Consider the following 27,816-nt stretch of genomic DNA (forward strand, 5'->3'; position numbering starts at 1 on the left):
GTAGACACTCATATCATAGGGATCTGTATGCTTAGTGGATTTTCAAGGCATTTTTCAGCTTGGAGATTGATTGTTTCTGGGGTTTTTTTGCCTCACGCACTCTGATTAAACTTTCAGAGCTTATCATGGGGATCATTTTTGGTTCATTCTTTGGATGAAGGAAGAACTGGTGGAAGAGGAGTAGCAACAGCATCAGCTTCAACAACCAGGATGAGCAGCAGGTGGGCCACTTCAAAGACAGCAGGTGAGGGGGGCTGCTTGTAGAAGGCCTTGTCCTGCCCACATGGTCTAATGGCCAAGAGCCACTTTTCTGGATATGACTGATAAGTCCTGCATCAGGAGGCTTTGCTTCACCTGGCTGGCTGTTGCTGATCTACGCAGCCTCCTGAAACAGGAGCTGCTGCCTGCTGGACCAGGAGGCCATGCTTTGTCAGTAATAAAAACAAGAAATGTTGGAAATACTCAGCAGGTCTGGCAGCATCTGTGGAGAGAGAAGCAGAGTTAATGTTTCAAGTCAGTGACCCTTCTTCAGAACTAGCAAATATTAGAAATGTAAAAGGTTATAAGCAAGTAAAGCGGGGGTGAGGCAAAAGATAACAAAGAAGGGGTAAATAGGACAAGGTCACAGAATAGCTGACCAGAAAGTCGTGGAGCAAAGGCAAACAATATGTTAATGGTGTGTTGAAAGACAAAGCATGAGTACAGATAGGGTGTTAACGGACTGACACTTGAACAGCCGCAAGTACAAACATGAAAAAAAACAGTGGGTAAGCAAACTGAACAAACTAAGATGAAATAAAATAAAATAAACACAAAAAAAATATTTTAAAAAGGAAAAAGAAAAAAATAACTGAAAATAAAAGTAAAATGGAGCACGTCATGCTCTGAAATGATTAAACTCAATGTTCAGTCTGGCAGGCTGTAGTGTGCCTAATCGGTAAATGAGATGCTGTTCCTCGAGCTTGCATTGATGTTCACTGGAACACTGCAGCAATCCTAGGACAGAGATGTGAGCATGAGAACAGGGGGGAGTGTTGAAATGGCCAGCAACCGGAAGCTTGGGGTCCTGCTTGCGGACTGAGCGGAGGTGTTCCGCAAAGTGGTCACCCAGTCTGCGTTTTTTCTCCCCAATGTAGAGGAGACTACATTGTGAACAGCGAATACAGTATATTACATTGAAAGAAGTACAGGTAAATCGCTGCTTCACCTGAAAGGAGTGTTTGGAGCCAGGGATAGTGAGGAGAGAGGAGGTAAATGGGCAAGTATTACACCTCCTGCAATTGAAGGGAAAGGTGCCATGGGAAGGGGATGAGGTGGTGGGGGTAATGGAGGAGTGGACCAGGGTATCACGGAGGGAACGATCCCTTTGGAATGCTGATAGGGGAAGGGAGGGGAAGATGCGTTTGGTAGTGGCATCACGCTGGAGGTGGCGGAAATGGCGGAGGATAATCCTTTGGATATGGAGGCTGATGGGGTGGAAAGTGAGGACAAGGGGAACCCTGTCACGGTTCTGGGAGGGAGGGGTAGGGGTGAGGGTAGAGGTGCGGGAAATGGGCCGGACATGTTTGAGGGCTCTGTCAACCACAGTGGGGGGGAATCCTTGGTTGAGGAAAAAGGAAGACATATCAGAAGCGCTGTCATGGAAGTTAGCATCATCAGAGCAGATGCGTCGGAGACGGAGAAACTGGGAGAATGGAATGGAGTCCTTACAGGAGGCAGGGTGTGAAGAAGTGTAGTCGAGATAGCTTTGTCAGTGTTTGTCAAAGTCTCCACCTTCCTTACTTCAGATTCTTTCCTGGCTGGAACAGGAAACATCATCCACATCTCCCAGTATGTAGTGCAGAACTGCATCAAGCAGCTCACCAATGCCCGATTTGCAGGAACAACTAATGCATTATCTTTCCTGTAAGCACCGAAACTCAAAATGACAGAGTTCTGGGACTTGCAGCAGTGGCTGGGTTTGCTCATGCCCAGGGCATTATGGACACTGCTGCGGTAACCATCAAGGCACCAGAAGACCAGGTAGAAAAACAGTCAACAGCTTTCATCCACAGGAAAGGGATTCACCCCATTCATGTTCAGCTGGTCTGTGATCATTACTGAAGAATCATGCAAGTCTGTTCCAGTTTTGCAGGCAGCTGTCATGGCACCTTCATCCTACAACACACTTCACTATTCCACCAATCCATTCTTTTACTTTGAATTAAAATCAGCCCTTTAGATTCCATATTCTGATATCTGAGCATGTTTTTAATGTATTCATAATGAAAAATGATGCAATTACTACAACCAACTCAGCTAACATTTTTCAAAGTAAGATCAATGACATTTTTCCGAACGTGTAACTAATGATAATTAACAGAGGACCCTTTGGATTGGTATTTACTGATACTATTCAGTCTAGACTTCATGTCCAGATATCCCCAGCAGTTAAGGACTACATATATCTATGTAATTTATGGTTCAAAATTATTTTATTCTACATACCTAATATATATTGATTCAGTAAGGAGCATGGGTTCAGATTGAGTACAATCTTGTCACATGGGGGTGAGCTTTTCAAAACAAATGTGGGTGTATATCATTAATACTGAGCAGGTAGATGCCATCCTTACAAATTTGTAACCTCCACCTTGTCATTTAGTTTAGTTTAGTTTAGTTTAGAGATACAGCACTGAAACAGGTCCTTCGGCCCACCGAGTCTGTGCCGACCATCAACCACCCATTTATACTAATCCTACACTAATCCCATATTCCTACCACATCCCCACCTGTCCCTATATTTCCCTACCACCTACCTATACTAGGGGCAATTTATAATGACCAATTTACCTACCAACCTGCAAGTCTTTTGGCTTGTGGGAGGAAACCGGAGCACCCGGAGGAAACCCACGCAGACACAGGGAGAACTTGCAAACTCCACACAGGCAGTGCCCAGAATTGAACCCGGGTCACTGGAGCTGTGAGGCGGCGGTGCTAACCACTGCGCCACTGTGCCGCCCAATTTAGCAGAACATTGAATCACAAGAGCCTCCATTGCTTTTAATTACCAAATAATGTTTAATCATTGCACAACATTGGTACTCAGTTTCATCCAGACAGCATGGGTCTGATTTGCACCATGAGAGGAGACACAAACATCCCCTCAGGAGAATGATGCCCAGACCATTAAAATGACAGCCAAGGGAAATAAATGTTGCTGGAAATCTGAAGAGTTAAGACTGAGATGTAAGGTAGCACTGCCTGCAATTATTAGTCACAATAAAAATTAAAAAGCTTGCCTGATTGGAGGATCTTATAAATGCTGTGTGTGATGGTTAAATGAGTTGAAATAAACACTAAGGGTTGGATCTTGTGTTCAGCCTGAAGGCGGGTTTCGTGCTGTGGGGAGGGGGGTGGGGGGAGTTACCTGACAGTCGGAGCACAATTGTCATGCTGGGTTCCGATTTTTCCAGAGGCGGCAAAGTTCCATGGCAGCACCGCCACTGTTCTGCGATGGGACCATACTTTAAATAAGTGAAATAATGCTTTGCATAAATTGGAATGCAATTCACCGCAATCCTACCACCTGTTCGCAATCTTCTGTTTGACCTGTGGCACTCACGTGCCTTCACTTTCCCGTCCTTGAAAAGCTGATACCACCAAGGTGAGAGTCCCCGGTGCCTGCAAATTTCGTTAAGTTTTGCCTTGCTGTCTTGCAGAATTTGTTGTAACATTGGACACTGCCACAAAGGTTAATCCCCAGAAGTGAGGGGAGGTTGAAGCACTGCATGTGTATATTGTTGGAGGGGACAAGGAAGGGGGTGAACCCTGCAATGTATATTGTTGGGAGGAAGGGGGTGAAATCTAGATGTATATCGTTGGTGAGGAACGGGTGAACTCTGCAAGTGTATATTGTTGAGGGGGTAAGGGGGGAACTCTGCAAGTGTATACTGTTGGGGGGAAGGGGGTGAAATCTTGATGTATATCGTTGGTGAGCAACTCATGAACTCTGCAAGTGTATATTGTTGAGGGGGTAAGGGGACACTCTGCAAGTGTATACTGTTGGGGGTGTGGAAAGGGGGGTATCTCTGCAATTGGATACTGTGGGGGGAGGGGATGAACTCTGCAAGTGTATATCATTGAGGGCAGGAAGGGGGGATCTCTGCGAGTGTATACTGTTGGGGAGTGTTGAAGGGGGCGTTGGTGGTGGAAGGTATATCTCTGCAACTGGGTACTGTGGGGAGGGGTGGAGGGTTGAGCTCTGCAATCCAATATCAGGAGACATCATAATCAGCATCATTAATGCTGCCCCCGCCACGTGATTGGGGGGACCGCCGCAAAGGTCACATACAGGACAGCCGACATTTTGCTCACCTGCCGCTGCTCCCGGCAACGCGACTACAAAATCCAGCCCTAAGACTTGAAGACAATGTTCAATCTAATCTGCGCGGTTGCATGGCTGTGCAGCAATCTGGAACAGACTGCGCAGGAAACAGACAGGCCATACACAATCAATTGTCCATTTAAGATGTGTGCATGTGTGACTGTGCTGCAATCTTAAAGGAATCATGCAGTGCAACAAACAGGCCACACTCAGCAAAGACAAAAAAGAGTGAAATTGCTTGAAGAAATCTAGTGGTGTGGTTCACCATTTCCTTGAGCCCTGATTGTTTGCACTGATTTATGCCCATTTACGCCCGTTTTATATGTGGGCATAGCCTAATGAGATTGGCAGGACACTTGGGCGTAATCTGACATCTGCATGTTTGACACAGCTTCAGGCATAATTTCGGGTACAACCTCTGGGTGGGTCCCACGGAGGTTGTCATAATTGTTTACCAAAGACAACTCAGTTACACCAACAGCTGAAGTATTACATGCTTTAACTTGTGTGTCGTTCAAATGGAAGGAGGGAGAAATAAACCGCAGTTGCGCCATTAATTTCAATGTACTGGATTTACAGTACTAGGATTTTCAGAGTACAATGAGAGGGCAGCATCAAGGTATATCACCCCTTTCACAGTGTTCTAAGACTGTGGTGGAACAGATTGCCTGCAGGAGTTGCACAGTGGTTTGCACCACAGCCTCACAGCTCCAGCGACCCGGGTTCAATTCTGGGTACTGCCTGTGTGGAGTTTGCAAGTTCTCCCTGCGTCTGCGTGGGTTTTCTCCAGGTGCTCCGGTTTCCTCCCACAAGCCAAAAAGACTTGCAGGTTGATAGGTAAATTGGCCATTATAAATTGCCACTAGTATAGGTAGGTGGTAGGGAAATGTAGGGACAGGTGGGGATGTGGTAGGAATATGGGATTAGTGTAGGATTAGTATAAATGGGTGGTTGATGGTCGGCACAGACTCGGTGGGCCGAAGGGCCTGTTTCAGTGCTGTATCTCTAAAAAAAACTAAACTAAACTAAGAAGAAAAATCTTGTTTTTAATTGCTGGCTGGGTGAAATTTGTGGAGGAGGGGTAACTATGAGGGATTAAATAACATTTGAATATTACCAGAAACTGGCACAAAATGTTGGAATTAAAACTGAGAAGCCTTTGAATTACTGTCAACAAGTGATAAGGTAACTTATTCAGTAAAAGATGGGGCAGCTAATAAATTGTCTAAATAATTCAGGAGAATGTAGTTTAAAGAATGAAGTGGTATTCTTTTTTATTCGTTCATGGGATGTGGGCATCACTGACAAGGACAGCATCTATTGCCCATCCCTAATTGCCCTTGAGAAGGTGGTGGTGAGCCGCCTTCTTGAACTGCTGCAGTCCAGGTGGCACAGGTGCACCCGCAATGCTGTTAGGAAGGGAGTTCCAGAATTTTGACCCAGCGACGGTGAAGAAATGCCAATAGGGTTCCAAGTCAAGATGGTGTACAACTTGGAGGGGAACCTACAGGTGGTGGGGTTCCCATGTATCTGCTGCCCTTGTTCTCTAGGTGATAGAAGTCATGGATTTCGAAGGTGCAGTCAAAAGAGCTTTGGCGAGTTGCTGCAGTGCATCTTGTAGATGGTACACACTGCTGCCACTGTGCACTGGAGGTGGAGGGAGTGAATGTTAAAGATGGTGGATGGGGTGCCGACAATGTGGGCTGCTCAATCCTGGACCTGGTATTAAGAAGAGCCTAAATGAATCATTCAGGTGTTTTCATGAATATTTTAAGCACTAGAAATAAGTTGTTAAAATTTTGTGTGGAAATTAGCAAAGTGGCAAAGGACTGCAGGGTTATAATTTTGGGATTGTTACTTTTATGTGGTCTGAAATGGGTTATCAAATGCGATAGGAGGTAATATGGCAATTTATTGAATAATCCACTCAGCACATTGTGGATGCTTCTAGATGGGAAAATTTAATTGGATTTAGTATTCAGTACTAAATAGCTGAAATGTTATCTCATTGCTTGGGTCTGAACTTAGTGATTATTGTATCTTTAGATTCTTACTAATGAGGCAGTGTTAAACAGGAGATAACTTGATGTTACTAAAGCGAAAACTTAAAGGCACAATAACTTAGCGTAAACTGGATTACAGTAATATGTAGTAATCATTATAAAACAGTAATATTTCTTAAATGTTTTTGAAGGAGAAAGAAGCTTCATATTTCCCAGGAATAGAAAAAGAGATGAGTAGAGGCTAAGCTGAAAGCTCAGTGATTGAAGAATGACATTCTGAGGGGTATACAATTATAAAAGGTACTTTGAAATGTGCAAAAGGTCAAATTGACAGGAATATAGAGACGAAATAACTGAAAAGTACGAAAAGGAGGGTTGAGGTTGCATGCAGAAAGGAATATCAAGGGAAATGTTGAGGATTTTTAAAGTTTATTTTTGGAGACAATGTACAATCAAGGACTGGAAAGGTCTTTTGAAAGGTATGTTAGGTTAGGTTATAAACAAGGATACAGAAATGGCTGATTAGTCAAGCAGACGTCTTAGCCTAGATATTACGATCAAATGAACCAAGATGGAGACAGGTAGAGCAATCACCGAGTATTCTTCTCTGTGATATATAAAAATCTTACAGTTAATCACACTTCCGGTCTACATTTTCCAGCATAAATTCCTATATCTACATTTTATTGGAATTTGCTTCTGTAAACTCCACCAAGTTTGAATGAAGATCTAGATCTAGATTTTTTAGATCTTTTCCACAGCCCACAGATCAGGAAAAAAAAATGGCAGGAGATTATAGACAGAAGCAGAGTCTTACATTTTTTCCAACGTAGTCCAGTGCAGGAACGTGATCTTGATGTCCACTGAAGCCAGGAATTTGAAGCCAGGGTTGAGAGAAAAACCACATCCAGCTCTTATCCAGATATTTACCAGAGTTTACAAGGTAAGGTTAGGGGTGAAGTTTGTACCATCAGACAGAGGCCGTTAAACGAACAGTTAATTAACAGTTAACTTAAAGTTTGAAGCATTATCCTGGCAGGGCAAAATCACAAATGTCACAGTTCTCTCAAAGGCATAGCTCTCAAGTATGTTGGCACTAATCAAACAGAGGCGGCTTCGATGGATTGGACATGTCCGATTGTCCAGACATTGGAGTTTTTGGAGGATGCAAGAAACAAAATTGATAAAGGGGAGTCAGTGGACGTAGTACAAAGAACAAAGAACAGTACAGCACAGGAACAGGCCATTCGGCCCTCCAAGCCTGCACCGATCTTGATGCCTGCCGAAACTAACACCTTCTGCACTTCCGGGGCCCATATCCCTCTATTCCCTTCCTATTCATATATTTGTCAAGATGTCTCTTAAACGTCGCTATCGTATCTGCTTCCACCACCTCCCCTGGCAGCAAGTTCCAGGCACTCACCACCCTCTGTGTAAAAAACTTGCCTCGCACATCCCCTCTAAATTTTGCCCCTCGCACCTTAAACCTATGTCCCCTAGTAACTGACCCTTCCACCCTGGGAAAAAGCTTCTGACCATCCACTCTGTCCATGCCGCTCATAACTTTGTAAACCTCTATCATGTCGCCCCTCCACCTCTGTCGTTCCAGTGAAAACAATCCGAGTTTTTCCAACCTCCCCTCATAGCTAATGCCCTCCAGACCAGGCAACATCCTGGTAAACCTCCTCTGTACCCTCTCCAAAGCCTCCATGTCCTTCTGGTAGTGTGGTGACCAGAATTGCACGCAATATTCTAAGTGTGACCTAACTAAGGTTCTGTACAGCTGCAACATGACTTGCCAATTTTTATACTCTATGCCCCGACCGATGAAGGCAAGCATGCCGTATGCCTTCTTGACTACCTTATCCACCTGTGTTGCCACTTTCAGTGACCTGTGGACCTGTACGCCCAGATCTCTCTGCCTGTCAATACTCCTAAGGGTTCTGCCATTTACTGTATACCTCCCACCTACATTAGACCTTCCAAAATGCATTACCTCACATTTGTCCGGATTAAACTCCATCTGCCATTTCTCCGCCCAGGTCTCCAACCGATCTATATCCTGCTGTATCCTCTGACAATCCTCATCATTATCCGCAACTCCACCAACCTTTGTGTTGTCCGCAAACTTACTAATCAGACCAGCTACATTTTCCTCCAAATCATTTATATGTACTACAAACAGCAAAGGTCCCAGCACTGATCCCTGCGGAACACCACTAGTCACATCCCTCCATTCAGAAAAACACCCATCCACTGTTACCCTCTGTCTTCTGTGACTGAGCCAGTTCTGTATCCATCTCGCCAGCTAACCTCTGATCCCGTGTGACTTCACCTTTTGCACCAGTCTGCCATGCGGGACCTTGTCAAAGGCTTTACTAAAGTCCATATAGACAACATCCACCGCCCTTCCCTCATCAATCATCTTCGTCACTTCCTCAAAAAACTCAATCAAATTAGTAAGACACGACCTCCCCTTCACAAAACCATGCTGTCTCTCGCTAATAAGTTTGTTTGTTTCCAAATGGGAGTAAATCCTGTCCCGAAGAATCCTCTCTAATAGTTTCCCTACTACTGACGTAAGGCTCACCAGCCTATAATTTCCTGGATTATCCTTACCACCCTTCTTAAACAAAGGAACAACATTGGCTATTCTCCAGTCCTCTGGGACCTCACCTGTAGCCGATGAGGATGCAAAGTATATTTGGATTTTCAGACGGCTTTTGATAAAGTCCCCCTCAGGAGGTTGGTTAGCAAAATTAAAGCACATGGGATAGCAGGTAATATACTGGCATGGATTAAGGATTGGTTAATGGGCAGAAAACAGAGAGTAGGAATAAATGGGTCATTCTTGCATTGGCAGGCTGTGACTAGTGGGATACCACAAGGATCAGTACTTGGGCCCCAGCTGTTCACAATATATATCAATGATTTGGATGTGGGGACCAAATGTATATATTTCCAAATTCGTGGATGTCACAGAACTAGTTGGGAATTTGTGTTGTGAGGAAGATGCAAAGCAGCTTCCAGGGGATTTGGACAGACTTAGTGAGTTAGCAAGAACATGGCAGATGGAATATAATGTGGAAAAATGTGAGGTAGGAGGTAGCTGTGCAGAGTATTTCTTAAATGGTAAAAGATGAGAAAGTGTAGATGTACACTGGGTGTCCTCGTCAATAAGTCACTGAAAGCTAACATGCAGGTGCAGCAAGCAATTAGGAAGGCTAATGGTATGTTAGCCTTTCTCGCAAGAAGATGTGATTACAGGAGTAATGAAGTCTTGCTTCAATTGTACAGAACCTTGGTTAGATGGCACCTCGAGTACTGTGTGCAGTTTTGGTCCCCTTACCTTAGGAAGGATATTATTGCTATAGAGGGAGTGCAACGAAGGTTCACCAGACTTGTTCCCAGGATGGCGGGACTGTCCAATGAAGACAGATTGGGGAAACTGGGCCTGTATTCTCCAGAGTTTCGAAGAATGAGACCCACAAAATACTTAAAGGGATAGACAGGGTAGATGCTGGTGAGATGTTTCCCCTGGTTGGGGACTCTAGAACCAGGGGACACAATTTCTATAAAAGGGGCAAGCCACTTAGGACCGAGAGGAGAAATTTCATTACTTGGAGGGTTGTGAATCTTTGGAATTCTCTACCCCAGAGGGCTGTGGAAGTTCAGTCATTGAGTATGTTTAAATCAGAGATTGACAGATTTCTGAATACAAATGACATAAGGGGAAATGAGGAAAGTGTGGGAAAAAGGCATTGAAGTGGAAGATCAATCATGATCGTATTGAATGGTGGAGCAGGCTCGATGGGCTAAATGGCCTGCTCCTGCTCCTATGTTCCTAGGTTCCTCTGTCCACAAGATAGAAGATGGTCACTTACCCAAAGACCTTCTGTATGGTGAGGTATCCGGGGCCAAACGACCAGTGGGGCGCCTAAAGCTCTGCTTCAAGGATTCGTGCAAGCGTGACATCAAGGCCCAAAATGTCTACTGTTGTACCTGGGTGTCATGAGCTGGCAAAAGAGGGAAATAGTGACACAACACATCCTGTGGACTGGTGTGCACACCACAACGAACAGTTGTTACAGCAGCTTGGCAACAGGCGCTAACGTCAAAAACAACAACTCACAGCGTCACTTCGCAGATTCACATGCAGTACTTGTGGCAGCATCTGCTTCTCAAGGACTTCACAGCCTTCAGCAAAGGTGCACCAAGAGAAGACACCCCACCTAAATGGATTGTTTGCTGCGTGTCCATTATCTTTCGTAGATGAAAGGATGCCAACCGACCAAACTTCACCCACTGGATTTACATCAAATCCCCCACCACTCCCATACGAACATACATACGAACATACAAATTAGGAGCAGGAGTAGGCCACTCAGCCCCTCGAGCCTGCTCCACCATTCAATAAGTTCATGGCTGAACTGATTACCCCACATTTCCACCTACCCCCGATAACCTTTCACCCCCTTACTTATCAAGAATCTATCTACCTCTGTCTTAAAAATATTCAGACTTTGCTTCCACCGCCTTTTGAGGAAGAGAATTGCAAAGACTCACGACCATTTGAGAGAAAAATTTCTCCTCATCTCTGTCTTACACGGGCAACCCCTTATTCTTGAATAGTGATCCCTAGTTCTGGATTCTCCCGTAAGAGGAAACATCCTTTCCACATCAACCCTGTCAAGATCCTTCAGGATCTTCTATGTTTCAATCAAGTCGCCTCTTATTCCTCTAAACTCCAGCAGATACAAGCCTAGCCTGTCCAACCTTTTAAGACACCCAGCCCATTCCAGGTATTAGTCTGGTAAATCTTCTCTGTACTGCCTCCAACGCATTTACATCCTTCCTTAAATAAGGAGACCAGTACTGTACACAGTACTCCAGATGTGGTCTCACCAATGCCCCGTACAGCTGAAGCATAGCTTCCCTACTTTTGTATTCAATTCCCCTCGCGATAAACGATAACATTATATATGCTTTTCTAATTACGTGCTGTACCTGCATACTAACCTTTTACGATTCATGCACTCAGACACCCAGATCCCTCTGCATATCAGTGCTCTGCAATCTCACCATTTAAATAATATGCTTCTTTTTTATTCTTCCTGCCAAAATGGACAATTTCACATTTTCCCACATTATACTAAATTTGCCAGGTCTTGGCCCACTCACTTAACCTGTCTATACCTCTTTGTAGCCTCCTTATGTCCTCTTCACAACTTACTTTCCTACCTATCTTTGAGTCATCAGCAAATTTAGTAACCATACCTTCGGTCCCTTCATCTAAGTCAATTACATAAATTGTAAAAAGCTGAGGCTCCCGCACCGATCCCCGTGACACACCACTCATTACATCTTGCCAACCAGAAAATGACACATTTAAGCCTGCTCCCTGTTTCCTGTTCGCTATCCAATCTTCTATCCATGCCAATATGTTACCCCCTACACCATGAGCTTTTATTTTCTGCAATAACCTTTGATGTGGCACCTTATCAAATGCCCTCTGGAAATCTAAGTACAATATATCCACTGGTTCCCCTTCATCCACAGCACATGTAACTCCCTCAAAGAACTCCAATAAATTGGTTAAGCATGATTTCCCTTTCACATTACCATGTTGACTCTGCCTGATTATCTTGAATTTTTCTAAGTGCCCTGCTATAACATCCTTAACAATAGCTCCTAAGGCAGATGTTAAGCTAAGGCCTGTAGTTTCCTGCTTTCTGTCTCCCTCCCTTTGTGAATAAAGGAGTTACATTCGCTATTTTCCTATCTAATGGAACCTTCCCTGAATCTAGGGAATTTTGGAAAATTAAAACTAACGCATCAACTATCTCACTAGCCACTTCTTTAACTCCCTAGGATGAAGTCCATCAGGACCCGGGGAGTTATCAGCCCACAGCTCCGACAATTTGTTCAGTACCACTTCCCTGGTGATTGTAATTTTCTTGAGTTCCTCCCTCCCTTCCTTTTCCTGTCTTACAGCTAATACTGGGATGTTACTTGTATCCTCAATAGTGAAGACTGATGCAAAATACCTGTTCATTTCATCTGCCATCTCCTTATTATCCATTATTAATTCTCCAGACTCACTTTCTATGGGACCAACACTCACTTTGTTAATAAAAGCAAAATACTGCGGATGCTGGAAATCTGAAATAAAAACAAGAAATGCTGGAAATACTCAGCAGGTCTGGCAGCATCTGTGAAGAGAGAAGCAGGGTTAACGTTTCAGGTCAGTGACCCTTCTTCAGAACTCACTTTGTTAACTCTTTTCTTTTTTAAATATCTATAGAAACTCTTACTTTCTGTCTTTATATTTCTAGCTAGCTTTCTCTCGTACTCTAATTTTACCTTCCTTTACAACCTTTTAGTTATTCTTTGCTGTTTTTTATATTCTGTCCAATCTTCTGACCTGTCTCCCATCTTTGCGCAATTATCTGCTTTTTCTTTAAGTTCAATACTATCATTAATTGTTTTACTTAACCACAGATGGCGGGTCCCACCCTTGGAATTTTTCTTTCTCGTTGAAATGTATCTATTCTATGTATTCTGAAATATCCCCTTAAATGTCGGCCACTGCATTTCTATTGACTTATCCCTTAACCTAATTCACCAGTTTACTTTAGCTAGCTCTGCTTTCTTGCCCTCATAATTTCCCTTAGTTAAGTTTAAAGTACTAGTCTTGGATCCACTCTTCTCTCCCTTAAACTGAATGTAAAATTCAATCATCTTATGATCGCTGCTACCTAGGGGCGCCTTAACTATGAGGTCATTAATTAATCCTATCTTGTTGCACAATACCAGGTCTAGTGTAGCCTGCTCTCTGGTTGGCTCCAGAACGTACTGCTCCAAGAAATTATCCCGAAAACATTCTATGTACTCCACATCTAGGCTACCCCTGCCCATCTGATTTTTCCAGTCTACATGTAGGTTAAAATTCCCCTATAATTATCGTCGGACCTTTCTGACAAGCTGCCATTATTTCTTCGTTTATAACCCGTCCTACAGTGTGGTTAATGTTAGGTGGCCTGTACACCACTCTCACAAGTGACTTCTTGCCTTTATGATTTCTCATCTCTAACCAAACTGCTTCTATATCCTGTTCTCCTGAACTTAGGTTATCCCTCTCTATTGCGCTAATACCATCATTAATTAACAGAGCTGCCCCTCCACCTTTTCCTGGCTTCCTGTCCTTCCTAAATTCCATGTACCCTTCAATATTCAGGTCCCATCTACGTTATCCTGCAGCCATGTCTCTGTAATGGCTATCAGATTGTACTTACCATCTCCACTTGCCCCTCCCAATTGGCCTTCATTTACAGAGTCTGTATCTATCCTTTCTGGAAAACTGAAATTAGATTATCGACCTTCAGATTTTAGCACTGACCTCATTTTTATAGAACAATAGAACATTATGAGAGTAAAAGACGACTTGATTGAAATATATAAGATCCTGTAGAGTCTTGATAGGGTGGATGTGGAAAGGATATTTCCCCTAGTGGAAGAATCTCAAGCTAGGGGGTCGCCCATTTAAGACAGAGATGAGGAGAAATTTTTCGGAACTCTTCCTCAAAGGGCAGTGCAAGCAGAGTCTTTAATTATTTTTAAGGCAGCGGTAGATAGATTCTTGATAAGCAAGGGGGTGAAAGGTTATCGGGGGTAGACAGGAATGTGGAGTCAGGTTACAATCAGATCAGCCATGATCTTATTGAATGGCGGAGCAGGCTCGAGGGGCCGAGTGGCCTACTTCTGCTCCTAATTCGTATGTTCGTATTTCAAGTGGTGTCTCCATCAATTCAAGTTTCATTCCTCAGAATGTCCTGCACTTATGAGCCATGCTATATATATGCAAGTTTGTTCTTCTTCCTCTCTTAAGTACTCTCAAATGTATTACATTGGTCCAGTCATTACATATATCTCCTATTGCTTAAAGGTGAAGTCACACGGGATCAGAGGAGAGCTGGCAAGATGGATTCAGAACTGGCTCGGTCATTGACAGGCAGAGAGATCTGGGCCTACAGGTCCACAGATCACTGGGAGTGGCAATGCAGGTGGATAAGGTAGTCAAGAAGGCATACGGCATGCTTGCCTTCATCGGTCGGGGCATAGAGTATAAAAATTGGCAAGACATGCTGCAGCTGTACAGAACCTTAGTTAGACCACACTTGGAATATTGCGTACAATTCTGGTCGCCACACTACCAGAAGGATGTGGAGGTTTTGGAGAGGGTACAGAAGAGGTTTACCAGGATGTTGCCTGGTCTGGAGGGTATTAGCTGTGAGGATAGGTTGGATAAATTTGGATTGTTTTCACTGGAACGACAGAGGTAGCGAAGTGACCTGATAGAGGTTTACAAAGTTATAAGTGGCATGGACAGAGTGGATAGTCAGAAGCTTTTTCCCAGGGTGCAAGAGTCAGCTACTAGGGGACATGGGTTTACAGTGCGAGGGGAAAAGTTTAGAGGAGATGTGCAAGGCAAGTTTTTTTACACAGAGTGGTGAGTGCCTGGAACTTGCTGCCGGGGGAGGTGGTGGAAGCAGGTACAATAGCGACGTTTAAGAGGCATCTTGACAAATCGATGAATAGGAGGGGAATAGAGGGACACGGACCCCGGAAGTGCAGAAGGTGTTAGTTTCGGCAGGCATCATGATCGGCGCAGGCTTGGAGGGCCGAATGGCCTGTTCTTGTGCTGTACTGTTCTTAGTTCTTAAATTACTTAATAACTGTATCTTTACTAAGTATTGATTACATCATTTTTAATTAGCCCCCTAACAGTTTGGTTGCTAATTCAAAACTTTTATTGTAATGTTTGCCGGAAAAATTTATAAGAAGTAGGTATTTAAAAGTTCAGACGTACCTTTCTCTTGACCCACTTTAGGTTTCACTTTCCAATGTGAGGGGTAGGTCTCACTAGCATGAAATGAGCAGGCTGAGCCTGTGAAATTGTCCACTTGTAAGCCTTTTGGATCCCACTCTAGCAGCACCGTGTACAATTATCCATATATGGTGGTGCACCCGTTTTGATTGCTTCTGCATAAAAGGCCCTGGGAACAATTCAGGGGTTTGGATTCGGGGGTGTGGAAGTGCAGGATTGGCAATTTTATGGGGAGTGCCAGGGTATGGTTTTGGAGGAGGCTGCCTTGAGAAAGAGGAGTTCAGGAGAATTGGACCCAAAAGCAATGGCAATTTCCCCACCAGGTTCTCGCCTGTAAGCCTTCTCCTTGACCCATCTGCAGCCCCTTTTGTGATATAAAGTACTGTCGCATTTCAAGACTATTAACCATTTCTCACAGAAAAGATTTGATGTGTAAGTGTTGTGCTTTAAAACGTTTTACCAGGAAAAGAAGCTCAATAATTTCCATCTTTGCTGTCTGCAGCGTATTATCTGCATATCCTGGCATGACAAAATCACAAATGCGGCAGTCCTCTCAAAGGCAGAGTTCCCAACTGTGTAGGCACGAATCAAACAGAGGAGGCTTCGGTGGATCAGACACATCCGCAGGATGGAAGACGGTCACTTACCCAAAGACCTTCTGTATGGTGAGGTAGCCGGGGCCAGATGACCAGTGGGGTGCCCAAAACTCCGCTTCAAGGATCCTTGCAAGGGTGACATGAAGGCCCTGCAAGTTTGAAGACGACACAAAGCTGGGTGGGATTGTCAGCTGGGAGGAGGATGCAGAGAAGCTCCAGTGTGATTTGGACAGGTTGAGTGAGTAGGCAAATACATGGCAGATGCAGTATAATGTGGATAATTGTGAGGTTATCCACTTTGGTGGCAAAAACAGAAAGGCAGATTGTTATCTGAACGGCGATAGATTGGGAAAGGTGGAGGTGCAGCGAGACCTGGGTGTCCTTGTGCGCCAGTCGCTGAAAGTAAGCATGCAGGTGCAGCAGGCAGTTAAGAAGGCAAACGGCATGTTGGCCTTCATAGTGAGAGAATTCGAGTACGGGAGCAAGGATGTCTTGCTGCAATTATACAAGGCCTTGGTGAGATCACATCTGGAGTATTGTGTGCAGTTTTGGTCTCCTTCTCTGAGGAAGGATGTTCTTTCTATGGAGGGAGTGCAGCGAAGGTTCACCAGACTGATTCCTGAGATGGCAGGACTGACATAAGAAGAGAGATTGGGTCGATTAGGCTTGTATTCGCTAGAGATAAAAAGAATGAGAGGGGATTTCATAGAAACCTACAAAATTCTAACAGGACTGGACAGACTAGATGCAGGAAGGATGTTCCCGATGGTGGGGGAGTCCAGGGTCAGGGGTCTCAGTCTAAGGATAAGGGGTAAGCCATTTAGGACTGAGATGAGGCGGGATTTCTTCACCCAGAGAGTGGTGAACCCGTGGAATTCTCTACCAAAGAAAGCAGTTGAGGCCAAATCATTAAATATATTCAAGAAAGAGTTAGATATAGTTCTTAGGGCTAAAGAGATCAAGGGATACGGGGAGAAAGCGGGAACAGGGTACTGAGTTTGGATGATCAGCCATGATCGTATTGAATGGCGGTGCAGGCTCGAAGGGCCGAATGGCCTACTCTTGCTCCTATTTTTCTATGTTTCTAAATGTCAACTATCGTACCTGGGAGTCACTAGCTGGCAAAAGAGGGAAATGGCGACACATCCTGTAGACTGGTGTGCACTACCACGATGCTGAGTTCCTACAGCAGCTTGGCAACAGGCTCCAACATCAAAAACAACAACTCACAGCATCATTTGGCAACTTCACATGCAACACTTGTGGCAGAACCTGCCTCTCAAGGATTGGCCTTCACAGCCATCAGCAAAGGTGCACCAAGAGAAAACACCCCACCGAAATGGATGTTTTGGCGTGTCCATCATCTTTCATAGATGGAAGAATGCCAACCATGTGCTTTTAAACAAAGTTAATTTGCTTAGGCTCAAATTGCCACATGATGCAGCAACTGAAACAAAGGAGGGTTGATGTGTTGTTGAATTAGGTATGGAAGAGGTTTCCACAATGACCAGGGACATTAAATAGTTCATTATCTCATCGCAGGTAGCCTAACAAACATCCAAAACTATTATAGGGGTGATTATTGTAATAAGTTCTTTATGTTGTCTGATGCACATAAATGAGATGAGTGGAGTCTAGTTCATTGAAGATCTCTAACAGGTTGATTCACAGCTAAACTATAACTTACAGTACAGAGCAAACTATTTACAGAACCTTCCTCGAGGTGTTACAGTTGTAGAGTGACTCTGGCTTCATGACTACATCCTGGTACTCGCTCATTAGCATACTGAGAACTTAGAGGGACATCACTCTTAAGGCAATCGTACAACAATTATTCTTGTGAGTCTGTCTGCTGAGAATAAACTCTTGTGAGAGGGGTTATCAATTTGGCTGAAGCCCTGTGGCAAATCCCTGAATGAGGCAGCAGTCACCGGCACTGCCCTTTCATTTCCTGTGACTATAGGGAGAGGAGAGTCTTGTCGTAACTGGTGTGAATGGTAGGAAAATTGGAGGAATCAATTAATTACATTAATTTTCCAAATGTGTATTTAAATGCTTAAAAAACACATTGAAATACTATTTGACTTTTCCATGGAGATAAAGTTATACCTTCTTGACAACCTTATAACGTTGTATTCTAAATGCCAATAAAATATACAACAGGAGCTATTAATCCAAAGTATTGCCTGTCTTGACAGAATATTTCAGCAGTTCATAACAGAGAAAAGGAAATTATTACAATGTAGAGACTACCTACCTTTTGGGAAAATCCAGCCCTGTGTGCCTCTATAAGGATTCTTCAATCTCATTGGTTGAAGAGTCAAGCTATTGCTTGCCCTGTTCACACATGCCACAGAACCCCTGTAGAGGTGGCTGGACTGGAAATGATCTCTAGGAACTGTAAGCAGTCACTTAAAAGCCTGTAAAAATTCTGCAGGCAGCTGTGAGCGTGAAAAACAATGAGTGCCATTCTTTTGCCACTGACTGCAAAACTTGGGCCTATATGCTAATTGAAACTTCAGTAGAGTGAACTACTGGCATCTCAGGGAAATGCAACAGGCAAGTGTGGAACATTTAACTGGGAATCTCCATAGAATATGTCTACGAAGCCACTTTCAATGGAAGACACCCCCATTTACAAATTTTAGGCAGGATTTTAACATCCCTCTACTGCGGGAGCAGGTTAAGAAGCGGTGGGGGGGGGGTGGAGGGGTTCATAAAATAGGAAGGGGGCAGGAATGCCATGCCCGTCGCCTACTTGCCCTGCCGCTATTTTAGGAGGTGGAGGAGGTGGTAGACAGCCTACCTGCCCTTAGGCCAATTGAGGCCTTTCAGTGGCCAATTAATTGTAACTTAAGGGCCCCTTCTCATCCTCACTGGTAGAGGACAGGCCAGCAGAGGACGGGCACTTCAGCAGCCAAGGAGGCTGTCTAGTAATACCTGGCAGCTTCCTTGCAGGCTGGGGTGAGGGGGGGACCTCCTGATCGGGCACTCTGTGCCTCACAGATGGCCCCCCCAAGCAGCATTCGCCATCCACCGCTAAAACAACCCCCCACCCTAGACTCTGACACCCACCCCCTCACCAGGGCTTAACCGAATGTCCCAGATGAGGTCCGACACTCCTTCTTTGCCTTTTCCAGGGCCACCTCCACTGTTGCTGGTCCCGACTGGGTGCAATCCCAGCAGTGGCCACCAGTCCCAGTGCCGCTGCTGGGACTGAAGAGCTGCTGGCTCTCTGACTGGCCGGCAGCTCTTGGAGGTGGAACTTCCTGCCTCAGAGGGGCAGAAGCCCCGACTGAAGCCAAAGAAGGGCCTGAGCCACGCGAAATAGCAGTGTGTTTTCCCGGCCTGGTCTTAGTATATTGTTGTCAGAACACAAAAAGTGATTCAGTACATGAATTCCATTCTTTACACAGAGCATGTATAATTTACTTAATCATGGATTTTACCTCACTTAATTCTCAAAGGGAATGAATAACCACAGGTAAAACATCTAAAAAGATAAAGTACTGTGAAATTTATCCTTCTCTGCCTCCCACTCGAGCTAATGCTGCATAACTCTAGGATATTAATCTAACGTTGCAATCTACATTACTCAATCCTGATTAGTTACATTCATGGATGACAGTTCCGTGTTTGCAACAGCTGAGGAAAAATGCGATTTTCTAACATTCAATCCTGCTCTTAACAAGATATTTATCCAGACTTTTTTTCGAATTAGCTGATTTAAATATCATTAACCATTTTGCTGAAAGTCAAATTTATATGTTCATTATTCTAAGGAAAAATTATTTTAATATTACATGCATGTCTCCAGTTCAATGAATGTAATCCTAATTCAATAAACCAATTATGCATCAAACTTCTTTTGTGCAATGAAAACAAGTTCAATTTTATGAGTATCTCTTCAGAAGATAGAACCTTAAATCTATGAATAATCCTTGTCACTCTTCTCTGAACTTTTATTCAAGACATCAACATCCTTTTCAAAACAGTGAGTGCAAAACTGCACACCATACTATAAATGCCGCTTTATCAGATATACAAGGTATATCTGATTGTAATTTATAACTTGTATAACTTATTGTAATTTTCAATCAAATATCCTTGAACTGTATCTAAATACTAAATTAGCTACATTGTTTGGATGCTCTCAGTGAATAGTCTCACAGCCAAATGCTTTTGCTTTCAAACCTTATTAATGGATACCCATTCTTTGGGGGATAATTTTGTTGGGCCTGCAGGAGTGGCTTTCATGGCAGGTGGAGTGACTTCATTAGGCGGGAGCTGCTTTATCGATTTCCCAACACCAGGTTCAATTTTAGAGATTAAGTCGGCGGCGTGATTGTCGCGGTTTGGGCCTCACGCTGTCGGGTGGCAGCTGCCAACTTTCAATATATTTGCATACCATGAATACTCATTACCCTATAAGTATTTCAAATTAAGTCTTATATGCCAGATTAAGTCCACGGGAATCTCATGGCACCTGGTTCACGTCTGTGCACCAGTTGGCTTTGTGCAGTTGTGAGGGTGACTCTTTTGGTAGCGGGGGAGGTAGTGGAGATGGTGGGATCGCGAGTCCCTGGAGGTGCAGAGGAGGGAAGCAAGGGAGGGCAGAAGGTGGGGTCTCAGGTACCTGGAGGTGCCGAGGAGGGAATGGGAGAGCGTTCAGCATGTGGAGTCGGTGGTACTCGTGGTTGTGTTTGGGGTGGGGTGTGTTTGGAGCAGATAATGTACTTGAGATGCATGATGGGCCTAAAGGAGGGTTGAGCACTGTCAACATTGGGGTCCTGTGGGGCGAACTCAGAGTTCTGGCTGGTGGAGGGAGCAGTCACAGTCACAGGGGACAGTTTAATTTGGTAGGGAGGCAGGTCAAGAGTCAAGGTTGGATATTGGAAGGAATCCTAGGGCGGGGCAGGGGATTGGGTGACTACATTAAGATGGATAACTGGGGGATCTAGGGTGCGAGTAGACATCTGACGGGTGTAGGCACCGGGGCACGAGATGGCATGGAAACGTCAATTCTGATGCAGTTCAGGGTAATGGGGGGAGGTTCAAGGCTCACCAAGGGAAGGTTCAAAGTAATTTTGGGTAGGCCAAGGGTGATGAGTGTCGGCTGGAAGGTGGAGGAACGGCTCAAATGTGATGCGCACCATTTTTCCAAACGAAATGATAAATCACATGGGTGTGCAAGGATTGCAGATCGAAGTGGGAGATGGCCAGAGCCGGGTGGAGTTGTGGCTGTGCATAACGGGAGATACATACAACCTTTCTGCTCATGAGTTCAATGGTTCAGCATCATGGTCAAACAAGGCTAAAATTTAATTCTTGTCTCATTCAAGCAGTTACAAAGTTGCAATGACATGGGTCTCATTCACCCAATAATCTTGCAACCTCAGGAACAAAAGCAAAAAATAGCAGCGACTGATGAGGGTTCTTACCGCTCAGTGGATGATGCTGCAACACTGTCAGCAGGCATCGTAAGAGGGGGAGGCTGCTCAGAATGATGGCATCCAGGGAAGGCATTATAGAAGACGTGTGCTGGCTCGTCAAAGCGTCCTCAGGACAAGGACATACCACCTTCAGATTTTTGGAGAGGCAATGGCAGAGACATCTGAGGATGTCACTTGAAATGGTCACTGAGATTTGTGGGTTCATTCAGCCGGACCTGCAACCACGTGATTTGGGTGGGAATCCCATGCCGGTTGCCCTCAAGGTGACTGCAGTGTTTAAATATTTTGCAAACAGTGCTTTCCAGGATTCAACAGGCGACATATGTGGAATCTCATAGGCTGCCACTCACAAGTGCATTAAAGAGGTAACCAATGCCTTATGCCTTCATTCCACTGATGTCATCTATTTCCAAGTAGACGACAATAGCCAGGCAGCAAGGTCAGTGGCCTTTGGTGCCATTGCTCATTTCCCTAGAGTGCAAGGAGTGATCAACTGCATTCATGTGACCATTCGAGCTCCCTGGGACCAGCCTGCTGCATTTGTGAATCGCAAAGACTTCCACTCTTTGTTCTTCTGGTTTGCATCCACAGATGAAAAATCATGCAAGTAGGTCTGTGCTCGTTTCCCAGGGGGTTGTCAAGACACATAAATTTGGCGATAATCACAGATAATGGGGATCTTTGAAGCTCCAGCCCAAGTTGATATCTGGATCCAGGGTGACAAAGGTCACCCCCATTGGAAATGGTTGATGAAACCAGTGAGGCATCCCCAACGTGCAGCTGAAGAGTCGTACAATGCAGCTCACGCCTCCACCAGAGCCATAACTGACCACACCATCGGCTTGGCGAAAATGCGCTTCCGTTGCCCTGACTGGTCAGGAGGGGCTCTACAGTACACACCACAGGGAGTCTTACGAATAGTTGTAGACTGCTGTGCACTGCACAACCTGGCTATACAACGCGGACATATTTTGCAGGAGAAGGAGGAACGGGAGGAGCACCGCTCCTCCTCAGAAAAGGATGAATTGGATGCACCCGAGGAGAAGCCCATAAATGTGAATGAGCCTTTAATGGATGCCAGGGCCATTGAGAGACTTGGGCCTCCAGATGAACCTTGCATTTGGCTGTTTTAGACAAGAGTGAGGTACCTACATGATTACAGTTCTAACACAGCAACTACATTGCCATCCTGGGATGTTGACCTACCCCAGTCAGCCGAACCTTTGCTCAACTTTAAAAGCAAGCATTCTCTGCCATCTATAATCGCATGTGGAGTGGAGCTTTGCTAAATGCACTTGCTGCTGAATACTGAGTTGGATAAAACCTGTGGCACATTTGAACATATGTCTACTTTTACGACCAGGTGAGAAAGATGTCCAGGGGTCTTTTACTGTCTTCACCTGTTTTTATTGTAACAGGGTTTAATTTTAAGCACACTGTGTTTTGAGCTCCCCCTTTGTGAATTCTTGTTCACGGCTTTCCAATTAAAAGGCAAAGAAAAGAGCACGCCAGGTTTTCTTTAGGTTTAAAGAAAAAATAAATTTATTAAAACTTACACTTAAACTCTAATTCGTTTAGCACCAATGGATACATGCCGTGCCCACACTAGCATACGCTCATGCAAATAGAGGCAGAAAAGAGAAGAAAAATAAAATGGAGAGATTTGAGGCAATCTCTGAAGAGGGTTTTTTACTGTGCTTCGAGCTCGCTGTAGGGTCCTTGATTGTAGGTGGTCTAGCTACGGACAGCCCGCCCCTCCACATGATTGGGGCCGTGGGGGTTGGCCCACCCTGGCTATTTAAATGAGCCGCTGCACTTGAGATCGTGGCGGCTCTCTGGCGTGCAGCCCGTGCAGGTGGGCTGTCATTTTTGAAGCTCGCCACCAATCTCGGCGGCAAGCTTATAAAGTCCAATTGTCATGCAGGCCCCCACCTGCCAAGAATGAGGCACATTAATTTTGCCACAAACTTCAAATTGTTGCTGGGAAGAAAAGAGGGCCTATTACAAGGAATTGCCAGGCCCCTAGCTGGAAAGACATTTTTGCATACTAGCAGACAGTGTTGGAACAAAGGAACCAGTCCCTGCTCCCAATACACAGAACAAACGTGGTCAGACCAGTTTAGTCACACGTCTAACTGGCTGTTGCAGAGTTTTGAACTGAGAGTTAAATTGGAGAAACAGTGTTTGAAGAGAGTAAGCTCCTGGTTCCTGGATTGAGAACATCTCTCTCCCGTCTGCTCCCATCTGTTTATCAGCAGCTTCGGAATCCATTGAAGACAAATGAACCCCAAGAGAGAAAAGTGTCCTACGGTGAACAAGGTTTAATAATAATACTGGGCCCCAACGAAAAGCAAGAATTACCTACAAGTAAGGACTCTACAGTGAGCTCAAAGAACCGTAACAACTCTTCAGATATTGCGTCAAACCTTTTCATTCTATTTTTCTTCTGCTCTTTTCTGTCCCTATTTGCATGTGTGTATCGCATGTGCATGCTAGCATGGGTGTGGTGTGTATCCAGAGGCATTAACCAAATTAGAGTTTTTAGTTTAAGTTTTAATAAATTTCACTTTTCTTGTTTAAACCTAGTAAACCTGTTTGTGCTCATTTTTCTGCTTTATAATTGGAAAGCAGTGAACAAGGATTCACCAAAGGGGAGCTAAAAACACAGTATGTTTAAAATTAAACCCTGTTTCAGTAAAACCAGGTGAAGGCTGAGAGGGAACCCTAGACCTCTTTCTCACCTGGTTGTAACAAACTGTATAAAACATTAGTTAGACTACAGCTAGAGTATTGCACACAGTTCTGGTCACCACATTAAAGGAAGGATGTGAATGCCCACAACACATGCCTTTTCCCCAAGATGAGACAAATCATGTGACTTATGAACTATTCCTTTGCTTGCAATTTGCTAAAGTGCGCTATCCTTTTAACAGCTTTGTTTCTCGAGAGTGTATGTGTGTGTGAGTGGTGAGTGAATGATGTCGCGGTAGACTTTCGGGGTGAACGTGTGAATAAAAATAATCCTCTTTATTTAAACCCACTGCTGGTTATTCAAATTGGCCATACACTCAGGGGTTAAGAAACATACACATCTTCCTTGTCAAAAAACCTTCTTATTACGGACAGTAAAGGGAAAAGAACTGGGGTTTCAGTTCTCTCTCAATTCTGTCCATAACACTTGGGCTATCTCTTCCTCCCTTTTTAAACATCGGTACAATGTTAACAGTCCTCTAGTCCTCTGGCACCAGACCTACAGCCAGAGAGGATTGTAAAATGATGGCCCGAGCCTCCACTATTTCTTCCCTTGCTTCCCTTAGCAGCCTGCTATACATTTCATTCAGGCCTAGTGATTTAACTACTTTCAAGAATGCTTAACATTTTAGTATTTCCTCCCTCACTACATCTATCCCATTCAATATTTCAAACTCCTCCTCCTTAACTACAATTTCTGCTTCGTCCCTCTCTTTTGTGAAAGCAGATGCAAAATATTTATTAAGAGCCATACCCATATCTTCTGCCCCTCCACACAAGTTACCTTTTTGGTTTCTAATTGGCCCTAGTCTTTCCCTAGTTATTATCTTGCTCTTTGTTTATTGATCTTTGGGTTCTCCTTGACTTTAATTGTCAATATTTTTCATGCCATTTCTTTGCTTTCCTAACTTCCTTTTTTTATTTTGACCCCTGCACTTTCCATACTCCCCTAGGCTTTAAAATATAACTACTGTAAATTTTCATTCTGCTTGTCTCCTTAAGATGTGACCCATTTTTCAACCTACCCGCATTTCAATCAAAGTTAATGCCCAAGTGGCTCCAGAACAGCAATATACAGTTTCTACTGGTCTTCCACAGGCCTTTTATCACTAGAAAGCTACTATAGATAAGTAGAATGCTTAACTGGAACTTGGATGGTGAGAGGTTAAAGTCAGACAATTGAAGTACTGTTCTGGAAGGCAGGTCCCAGCTGTGGTCTAATGAAAGATACTGAACAGAGCAACCTTGAAGAGATAAGGGATAAGGCCTAATGTCTGTATTTGTAGAACTGGACCCCCAAACTGGTTTCTGTTGTTTTACGAACAAAGAGAATAGCACATCTTGCTGTGGATACATCATATCCTGTGACCTTTTGGACTGAAAACACCAGAGATCAAGTTCAAGGCATCAAAGGTTCCATCCAGTGGGCTGACTAATGTAAGTTACTGCGTGATTTCCAAGTTTAAGATAAGATACATCTTATATTTCTTAATAAAGTACTAAAGTTCTAAAATTGCTGACACTAGACTCTGAGGTCAAAATCTTGGAACTGCCGAACAAATATCATTGTGGATGTACCTATACCGTATGGACTGCAGCACTTCAAGAAGGCAGCTCCCCACCACCTTCTAGAGGGCAATTAAGGATGGGCAATAAATGCTGCCCTTGCCAGTGATGCCTACATCCCGTGAACAAATAAAAAGAGTTACTAAGCTAGAATCGCATACAACATTGCACACAGCACTGACCCCTAGGGTACACAACCTCCAGCACTTCTCCAACCTCTCTGCAATCTGAACAACACTTATTTACCCTGACCTTTTGTGCCTGCTGCTGAGTTATGTTCAGCAAAGTCACATTTTAAATCCAGTTGAGATGAATGCCAGTTGCAACTTTCATGTTCTGCAACTTCTAGAAAAAAAAAGGCTTATACATTCGAATTAACACCGCTTCACTGACAGGTCCATCTGAAGAAATTCAGAGATGTTTTCCTAAGTTTTGCAAGTGACCCTAATAAAATAATTAATTAAAGAAACGTTATCATTGGGACTCCAGTAAAAATGTTGATTCATAACTCCACACGCTATAATATTTATTAAAAATCAGATATCTGGAAAAAAAGTTAGTAAAATCAAGATTATGGGATGGCAATACCAATAATTCCTCTCCAGCACTGATCTATAGCTCTGCATTTTATTGGTGTGTTGAACGCAGTGCAGGGTGTTCATGTACACAATGGTCCTCATGAAATGCTAAGGTGAAACACTATAGTTGAGTGAGACCAACAGTATTCCGGCAATTTATGCTATTTAATGTTGCTTAATTTAAAAATAAAATCACTGAACTAGATCACAGAATTAGAAATTGAAAGCAATTCCATGACAAACGGGCAAAAATATTCAAGTATTGAAAGTATATTTGCTCCCAGCATTTTTCCCTGAATTCCTTAGTCAAGGTAGTAGCTGGCTAACCCGTGAAAGAAATGAGTGATCACCCCTGTGGTAAAATCAGAAGCATTAAAGAGCTCTGTGTCCTCGTATAGTTTCCATTTAATGAAGAATAATCTTCAGTAATTTGCTGAAAATGGATCTTAATTGGAGAGAAAGTGCTGATAACCATCTCACAATCTTATTAACCTGACTTATATTTACCCTGATATTTGAATTTTATGTCAGGGTTAATTTTGCCAATTCATCTCCCAGTGCAAAGGTTCGCCAAACAGGAATCTAAATTCAGGCTTAGCAGATGGAAAATCCTCTGGGACCCACTCACCTGCACGTATGAATTCCCAATAAGCAGTCTTGGAACTCAAGTGAAATATCCTTGCTAGTACAGAATGTCTGGAATTTTAAATCAACCCTTTCACTACAGCCTCAGTGACAAAGGTATTTTTTAATCGATGATTTTATTTAGGTTATTTGCAAAGAATAGAAAATTAATATTTCAACAGGTGGCTATTTGGTTTAAAATTGTGGTAAACTTGTTTTCTAAACAGAATATTTTAATGGAGGAAAATTAAGTACAAAATTATGTTCCTACTTACCTCCCCATTACCCGATTAGTCAATCCCAAATATTTAGAAAAAGGAACAGATCCGAAGCAGTGCTGTGCATGTTTGTTTACATACTTTCTGATGTTTGATGAGTTCAAGTTAATAATGCAACTGTGCGACAAGTTGTGAAAAAATGCTTGCTAGGGATTCACTGCGGAACCCATTCATCTTTTGTTGCATTAAAGCTCTCAGGCAGGCACTAGCGTTCAACTGAAGCATAAAAATATCATAGTTTAGCCCACGAGTGCGCATTGGCCCTGATAATGAGTAAGACATAATGGTTTCCTGCGTCCTTCACTTTGGCAAGCTATTACAAGCCAAAGCAATAATGTATCAAAGTGCATAGCCTGGTACAGTGTATCAAGTCAGATGGCCTGTGTTGAATGATCTGCAATGTTGGACTAAAAAGCTTTCCAAAAATAGATCATACTTGACAGAATTGATTTTAATGCGTAAGTCTTCCCTGATGCTTCAAATTTCAATACATTATCTCGTTAAAGCCCTTAGCGTCATTTGCGAAACTATTGCCTGTTAAAATTTTACAGTGTTAACTCTTGTTTATCCAGCCTGGATAAATCAGATTAATCATGGCAGAAAACACGATACAAACGAAATCAATTTCGTCATATGGCCTTGCATGAGGAGCAAAACAAGTTAGGATTTGGAGCCCTGAAAGCTATCTCTAATCTCCTGCTGCATCAATTCACA

Source organism: Heterodontus francisci, chromosome 9 (genome assembly GCF_036365525.1).
Source record: "Heterodontus francisci isolate sHetFra1 chromosome 9, sHetFra1.hap1, whole genome shotgun sequence".
Classification (NCBI taxonomy): domain Eukaryota; kingdom Metazoa; phylum Chordata; class Chondrichthyes; order Heterodontiformes; family Heterodontidae; genus Heterodontus; species Heterodontus francisci.